The sequence below is a fragment of the Saccopteryx bilineata genome, chromosome 2, assembly GCF_036850765.1.
Source record: "Saccopteryx bilineata isolate mSacBil1 chromosome 2, mSacBil1_pri_phased_curated, whole genome shotgun sequence".
NCBI classification, from domain to species: Eukaryota; Metazoa; Chordata; class Mammalia; order Chiroptera; family Emballonuridae; genus Saccopteryx; species Saccopteryx bilineata.
This window is the reverse complement of record NC_089491.1, coordinates 339,277,011-339,287,778: the sequence shown is the minus strand read 5'-3', so window position 1 is coordinate 339,287,778 and position 10,768 is coordinate 339,277,011. Positions and strand designations below refer to the sequence as shown.

Below are 10,768 nucleotides of genomic sequence, written 5' to 3'. Positions count from 1 at the left end.
TAAAATCGGAAATCTATTTCTTTTCTCAACCTGGGACCTCTCTTTTGTATAGCCTCCACTTTTTTAGGTTCTAGCACACATAGTTCTCATTAAATCTTTTTCTCAAAATGAAAAAAATAAAAATAAAACACCTCTTCTTCTGACTGACGGCTTTTGGGTAATGTTTAATCTATGTTTTATTTTCTGGTAATTGAATGGCACTGAGTCCAATATTTCCTTCACTGTCCCAGGAAATCATTGTTTCCTGAATCTCCTTCATGCAGTTAAGGGATGTCAGAATGATCTCAGAGGTGGCAGGTTTTGCTTATCTTAGGACGACAGCACTCTGGTCCCTGAGGGAAAAAACACCCCCTGTTTTTAAAGATTCCTCTGCAATATTCAAATAGTTCTAAATCAAAACATTAAAATGTGGCCCTTCTAAAGGAAAATAGATAGCTAAAAGTCACTAGTGGAGTCAGGCTGTAAAAATATGGAATTTAGTAATTAGGTGACCATGGCTATGTAATGCCAAGAACCTCTACAGAACTGGGAGCTTCTGAGAGCAAGGCAGCCTGGGCAGCCCACAGGGACATGCTCAGGATGCTCTCCTGATGGGAAGCCAAATTTGCTACAGGAGAAAGGGTGCTTTGGAGAAAAGCTGATTACATATTTCTTGTTTGCCTTTTCCCTAAGAAAGTCAAAACACTTGAAGCAGAAGTTTTGTGGACCCTTCTTTCTAAGCTCCACCTCCCAAACACACACCACGATGGAGCTTACATTCCTACAAGCCTCAGTGGCCTTCAAACAATGATCCTTTAACCACAGAGCCCTCTGAACTAACAGTGAGGACATCAAGTTTCTGGGTTTTCTCTTTCTGATGTCTTCCCTCCCTTCTTCTTAAACTCTTTGGGGTATCCAATGCTTAGCCTACTCATCTTCTCTACAATCACATTCGAAAGAAGTAGACTTCAATTATCCTTAACTTTTAATCACTCAAAGGAACTCACTTGAGAAGAAAATGCATATCCTGCTGACCTCTCCTAGGCATTTATACTTTTAAAGTCTTTGATTTATAAATATACATTGAAAACTTTTGGTTGGATGGACCCATGTGCTTCCCCTGAAATCCTACTGTATTTTCTGATAAGAACAGACACTTGTTCTTAGCCAAAAGGCTAAGAAGTGATTCCTACTATATTTTCTAATAATGGGTTCTGTCTTGGATAAGTAAACAGAGGGGGCACTTCTCCAAATGGTACCACACTCCCCTAAAAAGATGAGCCCCCAGCAAGGGTCTCACAAGGACCTCTTTCCCAACCCAGCTATTCCTTAAAGGCAAAGCCATTTGTCCAAGATGAGGGCTCATTCATCTTGTATTCCCAACTGTCGGAAGTAAGCCCTTGAACCTTATCCAAAGAATTTCCTTTGCAAAAATCAATTTTATGGAGAAATGGCAAACATCACTTACCTGAGGCTCACTACTGAGCTAACCTTTTATGTATTTGTTCAGCTCAGATGTGCCTCTCTTCAGAAAGCCTAAGATAGATTTGTCTTGTAACTAGAATAAAGATTCAATATACATAATCACCAAGTATTCCCAAGGCCCCAGGGTAGAGCAGAGACTCATCAGAATCTCTCTCTCTTCTCAAGCATGGCAATTATCAGCTTTCTCAGCCCTAAAGCTCTTATCACTTTTTCCCCCAGACCTCATGGTCTGTAAGATTTTATCTATAGACAGGCATGTATTAAGTCATAATTCATTTTCCCTTTTCATTAATCTAAGAAACACACCTGCCAATAATCAGAACTCTGGCTGGATTGAGATAAATATATTACAACAATGACTTTATATAATCCCGGCCCAAAGCAAAAAAACTTGACATTTTAATTAGTCTATGCAGTGTTATTATGAATAAATGTATAATTTCTGTTAGATTTATTTTAGAAACATCAGAAATAGTTCATGGCCTGACCTGTGGTGGCGCAGTGGATAAAGTCTTGACCTGGAACGCTGAGGTCGCTGGTTTGAAACCCTGGGCTTGCCTGGTCAAGGCACATATGGGAGTTGATGCTTCCTGCTCCTCCCTACCTTCTCTCTCTCTCTCTCTCTCCCTCTCTCTCTCTCTCTCTCTCTCTCTCTTCTCTGAAATGAATAGATAAAATAAAAATAATTTAAAAAAAAAAAAGGCCCTGGCTGGTTGGCTCAGTGGTAGAGCGTCAGCCTGGCGTGCAGAAGTCCCGGGTTCGATTCCCGGCCGGAGCACACAGGAGAGGCGCCCATCTGCTTCTCCACCCCTCCCCCTCTCCTTCCTCTCTGTCTCTCTCTTCCCCTCCCGCAGCCAAGGCTCCATTGGAGCAAAGATGGCCCGGGCGCTGGGGATGGCTCCTTGGCCTCTGCCCCAGGTGCTAGAGTGGCTCTGGTCGTGACAGAGCAATGCCCCGGAGGGGCAGAGCATCGCCCCCTGGTGGGCAGAGCATCGCCCCTGGTGGGTGTGCTGGGTGGATCCCGGTCAGGCGCATGCGAGAGTCTGTCTGACTGTCTCTCCCCGTTTCCAGCTTCAGAAAAATACAAAAAAAAAAAAAAAATAGTTCATGGATCCTCAATGCCATCCAGTGGACCACCTACATAAGGACAGAGTCTAAGGTTGTCTTCCTTCTCTGATTCCCTTTGGCCTCCAGCTTTCTCTCTTCTCTAGTGCTAGGTTCTGAAATACCAATGAAACAGACCGGCTCACCCAACTATTAATGGCTCGTCCACTTCCCTCCCTATTGTATCTCTTGATTCTTGACAATAGAAGGGCTCTTAACGTGGTAACATCCCTCTCCCCCAGGTTGGCCCTGATGCCCCCACACTTCTAAACAACCCTCCCATAGAGTGATATCTGTGAACCAGCCCGGAAGGTGGGTAGCTTTGCCCAGAATTCCCCAGCACTTCAATTTGGCCAGAATACATGTTTTTGTTTTTGTTTTTAAAAAATAAAGCTTTGCTAATTCAGTTGGAGGAAATACAGTTGCTTCTAAAAATAAAATGGTTGGCTTTTGGACTTTTTTTTCTTTTCTTTTCCTATTTCTTTATTTATTGGGAGGGGCAGAAAAGCAGGAACATTATATAAGCAAAATATTGCTTAATTAATTGCACTCTGTACATTTTGAATAGTTTGACCTGAGGTTGTGTAGTCAAGTCTGACAAAGCCATCAAACAAAGGGAGGGTAAATACATATAGTCCCACTGCCCTCCTATGAAATTCAAAACTTATACTTAAATACTAAAAAGACTCTCGTCTTATTCTTAGGCAAACATTTACAATACAAATTTAATCCATGTATCATACTTTCTTTAAAATACTGTAGTCTACCATATACTACATTGGGTGTGGCCTACAATGTTTAGCCACATTAGAGTGACATCAGCATATTACTTCTAGAATTACCTCTCTCTTTATGCATGAATGAGCATTTTAAAGAGACTCCTATTACTGCTTGAAGTGAAAAGGGTTTCAAGAGATATGCCCATGATTCTCTGCATCCTACTTATTAACATTTTCTCTTTAAAACCCATCAGGAGGTTGGGCTGGTCCTTTGTCTCCCTTCCTCCTAGATTTTCATTTTCCTGGTCTCAGTGAGAGGAAGGGCTCCCTCTCACCCGGCCAGAGGGCTGGAATCCTTCCCCAACACGCCTGAGAAGCTGGAGCTGTGATCGCACCTTGTTCATGTTTCCTACCCATCTCAGAGACTTTACACATCTCAGAGAAATAGGAAAGTAAAGACACATGGAATTGGAAATTAAAGACAAATCACTTGAATGGTTAACACTTATATGATTCAGAAGAAAAGTTCTGTTGGGACTTTACAGGGGAAAAAAAAAAAAAAAAAAAAAAATCACCCCGCATCAGCACATCCTCATTAAGACAAGAATCGTTTCCAATGTCCAATATCTATTACCTCTGTTCTTTAAAGCCTATAAATCTAAGGAAGACATCTTTTGTGGTAAAATGCTAGTCAATACTTTAAAGTAATTTCATGGAGGCTTGATGTTATGGACTTTCCGCTCAGACTTTTACACGGATTCATAACAGCAGCGGGCCCTAACGGGGAGATTTGTTTCTTCTCCTGAGAGAATCATATGGCACCAAGAGGCCATTTTTCTTGGGCTACTACTGAGCTCAGCACTTATAGGTGGGTTGTCCTGCTCTCTGGGTTATTCAGCGAGCACGAGCCCTGGACTCCACCATCAGCTCCTGCTGTTTATTTGCCCATGTTGGTCAAATTCCATCACACCACTCTTTTACCTGTAACACTAAACTGTCCGTTCTCTAGAACTGTGGGAAAATGGAAGCACATCACAGGCCCCTGGCTAGACCAGAACGTAAACTTAATATCCAAACCTCCTGTCCTTGTTATAATGTAGCTTCTCTCAGGAGGCTGGTCTGTCAGTCTCTGTCACATTCCTGAGCCACTAATGACTTCTAACAACCTTTGAAGGAACGTTGATCCTTGTGTTTTGGGCCGTAAGATCCAGTCTGCTCACCCCGTTCCAGCCCCCTTTGACCTCAGGGACCACATCTCTCTTGTGCTGAAGACTCGTCTAAAATAACATACTTCCTTACCCCCAAAGTTAACTGAAATGATTAACATTTTTGCCAGGCTGTATAATTATATATGTTTCCTCTCAAGTTAGAAATTTCCTTAGGGAAGACTCTGTCTTTTCAGCCATACTTACCTGAAAGTGCTCTTCTTACAGTAAGAATTCAAGAAATGTTTGTTAAATTTAATTGAAACAAACACTTCAGTGTTTAAGTATAAAAAATAAAAGTGGCTTGCCTTGGTCCAGTTAGTGTTGCTCCTTTGTGAAGGAAGTTGGGTGGTTAGTGCACAGTCCCCCCATGTGTGCGGGACAGGGTGGGGAAGCTAGAACAGCCCTATCAGTCTCATGCCATCCACTTCCAAGCTGCACAGGCCTCCCCTCACATCCCCTTTCTCTTCTCCTAGGCCCTCTGAGAATCACTGCATGAGAGATGTTACTGAAGCTATCAGGTTGTGCCTGTGCCCATTAAAGAGAGAGAAAAACATTTAGCAATAGATGATCTTAAAGAACCTAAAGCAATAACCAAGGTACCAGGAGACATGATGTTGGGTGACAGTGGAATTAATGACCGGTCATGAATGTTAACATGAAATGGGGCAAAATGGGACTGGTTGGGAAGAACCGAGGATGGTATAACCCACCAGGAGAGGTAAGGAGCCCTGGCATCCAGGAGTCACTAAAGCCAGTATCATGGCTGTGGGCAGAGATGCAGCTTTGGGTGCTGTTTAAGGAATCGCAACTGAGTATGCAGATTTCTGCAGGAGGGATGCTGGTATTTGCCTTAACTGCACACAAGGCAAAAATGAACTAGTGAAACCCGTTCCTGATGCAGAGGAAGAAAACCTCAAGAAAGAAGAGGGCGTTCGTACAATTCTTGGGGAACAGGGAGTGGCTGGTCCAGTGAGTGCTATTCTGCCTTCTAAAATGCATCCTAAAGACTTGAGGAATAAACAAGAATTCTCTGTCTGACATGAACTCCCCAAAACTCTTAAAACGTCAGTAGGTAGAGTTCAGCTCCTCTAGGAATATTCATGCCCATGTCAGAATGATATCAGCATGTACACATACACAAACACGCACACACAACTCACTGGCCTCTCCACACCTACTCTGGACCAGATATCCTTCTTCTGTGCTCCTCCCATCACTTTGTATCAACACCTCTAGTTACCTAGAAGTTACAGCGATGAACTATGACCAAACATCGATCAGAATGACTGCAATAAAAATAGTTACCACACTGAATGCTGGTGAGTATACAGAGAAACTGGGTTTTTCATACCCTGCTGGTGGGGACGCAGACACTTTGAGGAAAATTTTGGCAATTTCTAGAAAAACAAACAAACAAACATGTGCCTATCATAGATCCCAACAATGGTAAATGCACTCTTGGGAATTTACCTCAAACAAATGAAAACTTGTAAATAATGTGCTCACAGTGTTCATAGCAGCTTTGATAGCCTAACACTGGAATCAGTGCAGATGTCCATAGACAGGTGAATGGTTAAACAGATCATGGAAACACACTAGAGACGGAATAAAAATTGAAAATGTTGTTGAAATAATTAAGGCCAAAGGAATAATCAGAGATTATTTGTGTTCTGCATTATTTATACTGGGCAAAAGGAGATAGAAACAGTTGGAAGGTCAAGTAGCTAGAATGTGGGCTCTAGAGAGGTAGGGTCTTTGTCTTGGTCACTGAAGGATCTCCAGCAACCAGGACTGTGTCTGGCATAAAGTAGACACTCCAAATATATGGACTGAATGAATAAATGTGCAACATTAAGAAGATAAATGCATTTGTAATTCTGTAATAAAATATTAGCAAACTCTTTAAACCTTCTTGATGACATGGGGAAATGCCCAGGTTAAAACGGTTTATAAAATTCTGTTTAGTCTCAAATGCTAAAGATAAATGAATGAATGGCTAGACAAATGAATGGACAGATAATATAGTTAAAGGGAGCAATTCCTTGGTGTAAGGTTTTGAGATGCTTTGGTTTATCATTATACTTCACTGTATTTTCTAAGTTACCTTCAAAAGTTTTATATTATTTTAAATTTTCTTTTAATTTATTGATTTTAGCAAGAGAGGAAGGGAGAGAGAGAGAAAGAGAAAGAGAGAGACAAAGATCTGTCCCTGTATGTGCCCTGACCAGGGATCGAATGGCAACCTCTGTGCTTCAGGACAATGTTCCAACCAACCGAGCTATCTGGCCAGAGCATAAAAGTGTTATATTATTTTTTTAATCAGAAAGAAAGAATGAGTAAAAATGTTTGTAAAACCTTGAGATCTAGTAAATGAGGCTTTCATTCTTGATCCTCCTTTGCCATCGAGCATGGATACCCTTGTACGTATATTGCCCTAGATTCAGCACAAATTTCATTCCCTATACTACATTCACCTGTATCTAAAAGCAAGGCTTCCACATTAACTCCCTACCTAGCACCCCATTTCTGACATCCTTGTACCAGAACCTAAACCACAGATAACTGAAATCCCCAATTCCCCCTTCTGAGTCCCTCTTAGCCATGATTTCCTTTAAAAATGATTTTGCTCTTTGGACCTCCCATCTACCACCTTTACAGATGGGAGTACATGAATAACCTCCTGACATTGATCAATTTCTGGATCCCTTCCCTACTATGCCTTGGCCTTATTGGATTAACCATCTTAGACAAAACAGCTACGTCAACCAGCCTGAGGTATCCTCTTTTGACCAGACCAGCTTTTGCTTCAGGGCCACCCTTTGGGGCTAGCTCCCTCCCAGCCTCATTTCCTCATTAAACCCCATCTGGTAAGGTTCCCAAGTGGTTCTTGCCCAATATTCACTCCCCTTATGACACCAATTCAAGAGCTATATGGCAGAGCTGTACCAGCAAGAACCAAGATAGTTTATCTCTCTCATCTAACATTCTCCCTACTGTTGATTTTTTTTTCTACCTGGCAACACCAAGATGGCCCTGACAATAAAACCATCTCATAAACGTAAAATAGGCAGGACTTAGGTCTATCGTCAAGTCAATAACCCAAAGACATGACTGATTGTCAATTATGTTGAGAACTCAAATCATCATCCTTTATTGCTTGCTCTCTTTAAACAATGCATGTGGGGGAGGGAAGATTTAGGAGATAATTAAACCCATCAGAGCTAAAGGAAGATGATTTACATGTGAAACTAAAAGGCTTATTCAATAATTACCCAGCATGATAAGAAATTGAAGTAGAGAAAGTGAAACTTTTCTGAAAGGGAATATACTAAATAGAGAAATACTTGGCATCATGAAGATGAGAAGATGCTGTTCCTTGGAAGTTTATAAAAATGAGTAAATGTTAGCTTATAATGAGTTTCAGTGATAAAGCGATGACTGAAGTTATATCAACTTGCCTTTCAGACATTATCAGAAGCCTTTCTTCAGATTAAGGAGAAATGATAAGTGATAAGCCATTATCTGTTACATAAAGTTCCAGGGCCATTTTGGAAATCAGAAGGAAATAGTATCAGTAGGACAGATTAAATTTAATTTGGTATTAAATTGCTGCCAATGCATACAAGATAGTGGAATAAACAAGCTTTAAGTCACAAACTAAGGTTATTTTTTGCTTGAACATCATTTGGTATACAAGGCAGAGAAATAAACCTTTTATCCTTGTAAACCCATGTCAAAAAACTTAACTATTTACTCACTTGAGACAACCCACATTCTTTCTTTCCTTTTTTTTCTTTTTGTCAAAAACATGGTGTCCCTTAGGGCAAGTGGGAAATTCTTGTCCAAAACCCTTCTAAGTACATGCACCTAGTTCTCTACCCTATTATATGCATGCATCAAAGGAGACTGAGGAAGCAGAGTCTGTAAATACAGCACCAGTTCTTTACTGGTCCCTGGTCCCAGAGTCACAGTATTAAAAAGAAGGCATTTCATCTATAACCCTGATCGGCATCTCTTACAACAAAATTCTAACTATGCATCAACTTGCACAATTCACTTGAAATCAATATGGGGAAAAAGAGTAATTATTTTTAAAAAGAAGTTACTTATTAACCAAGGTGATTCCCTCTCCAAGGGGCCTCACAGTGCCCCCTCTTCAGGAAAGTAGAGCACCTTGGAAGAAAGTCTGGCATGCCTCAGGTTTTCCAGGGAGAACGTCACTTCCTTTGCCTTCCTTTGGCTGCCTACATGTAAAAAAAAAAAAAAAAAAAAAAAGTTATTTATTTACTCTAGCTGCCAAGATATTGTTTGCCAATGGATGGATGGGTGGAGTTTCTACTACTGACCAGATAGGAAATGAAGCACTAGTTCTGTGCAGGTAAACAAGCCCAGCTCAGCACATTGCTCTTCTATTAACTTCTGCTACAATGATGTTTCTCGGTTGGGGATTCCATAGGTGCTATGAGGTAGGACAATATTTTAATATGTGGACTGTCCATTTCAGGACATTGAACATCCATAGACCCACCAACTACCTGCTGGTTTGTTTCTCATGCACAGTGACAACCTAACAGCCCCTGGACACTTCTGAGTGCCCAGAGGACATTCTGATGCCAGTTGGCAACCACTGGTAACTAATTGGACTTATTGAGGTGTCAAGCCTTATTGTATGATATTATTTAAAAGGTTGTAAATCACCAAATTGAAACACTCTCCAGATGACAAAAAAAAATAGGAAAAATAACTACTACATGTACAAGAAATGAAAATAAAACAACCTATTAAATTCAAATGGAGACAAAAATAAAATTAAAAGTAACTATGTCACTGCATATCAATCTTCTTTGAAATAATAAACTTTAAAAATGGTAATAAATGTTCAACATAAAACAGCCAGACAGAACCTTCATAACTGATGAAAATGTAAAACAGCACAAATATTCTGAAAAACAATATGAGTATTTACAATAAAAGTAATAGAAACAGTTTTCTTCATATCTGTGAATCTGGTGGGACTTACACTCCCACAAAAGACAGAATAATAAAAAAAACTAATATTAAATATTTCATTTGCTGTAAAATTTTAGTAAATGCATACACAGTTTAATAAGTATGTTTTTAATAACTATAAACATACACTGCAGTGAGCAATTTACCAAAGGAAAAAATGTGTTTAGATATGAAATTTCAGATTTAGCACAACAAAAATATATTACAGGAAAAAAATTCAATATCCATAAACATAAATTTAAAGTAATTTTTCTCTACTTCCTAACGCAAATAGCTCCATTTCATTGTACACTCATTGTTTGCTTCTCCTGTGTGCCCTAAATGAGGGTTAAAACTATAACCTCGGTGTCCCGGGACAACACTTTATCCACTGAGCCACCTGGCAAGGAACACTGTAAATGTTTTCAATATGCAATTTTATTCAAGACAATTGACCTTTGCATTTGAATTGGCCAAGTTCCTTTCTTTACCAGAACTGCTCATCCTAAAGAACTCCTTCCAAGTCCTCAGCAAGATAATTTGCTAGAACCAAATCAAAAAGTGCAAAGCTAAAAAGAAAAAAATAAAACCTTAAGATTTTATTTAAAAACACAGACACTATTTATACTTTTAGCCACAAAATAAGAGGGCTATAAATTTCCACCTGAACCATCACCCAGAATTTATGGCTACATAATTGTCTGGACTATTTAAGAAATATGCTCAGAAGACTGAAGAGAGGCCAAGAAGCACTTGGATAAATTTTAACATCCGTGATGACCTCAGAGTTACCACTACTCATTCATTTATTCAACAGATTTATTGAACACATCCTGTATTCCTGGGAGAGTTCTAGGAGCCTTGGGGTACTTAAGTGAACAAAAATCTCTGCCTTCATGGAATTTCACTGGGGGAAAGGGAAAAGACACAATAAACATAAAACATCTGATAATATATATATTATATATATGTGTGTGTATATATATATAGTAAAGCCAGTGGCCATGGCCAGGGCCACCATCAGAGCGGCCCAGCCCATGCAGGTTCGCATTGGATTCGGACAGTCGGTAAAGAAACAGCGGAGCCAAAAACTGATGGGCCATAGTCTTTAATTCTAGCTTGCACCCGGCGGGCAAGTAAAAACATACACTGGGCTCCAAAACCCACTCACATTCAGTGCTCACAAAGCCACTGACTTATCTGAGTTTCCTAGAATCAAAGGTTTCTAGCTCACCAGCCTTATTCTCCTCAGTTCCCCATCTCCTTCCTTATCCCAGATACAAA

The 10,768-nt window shown here is 40.1% G+C and overlaps 1 non-coding gene across 1 annotated transcript; it reads left to right on the top strand.

The window, feature by feature from the left end:
* Positions 1-8,606: 8,606 nt before the first annotated feature.
* On the top strand, positions 8,607-8,747 carry LOC136327447 (small nucleolar RNA SNORA67). The gene has a single exon (XR_010729661.1). It is a non-coding gene; the product is annotated as a small nucleolar RNA SNORA67 (small nucleolar RNA).
* Positions 8,748-10,768: the final 2,021 nt, after the last annotated feature.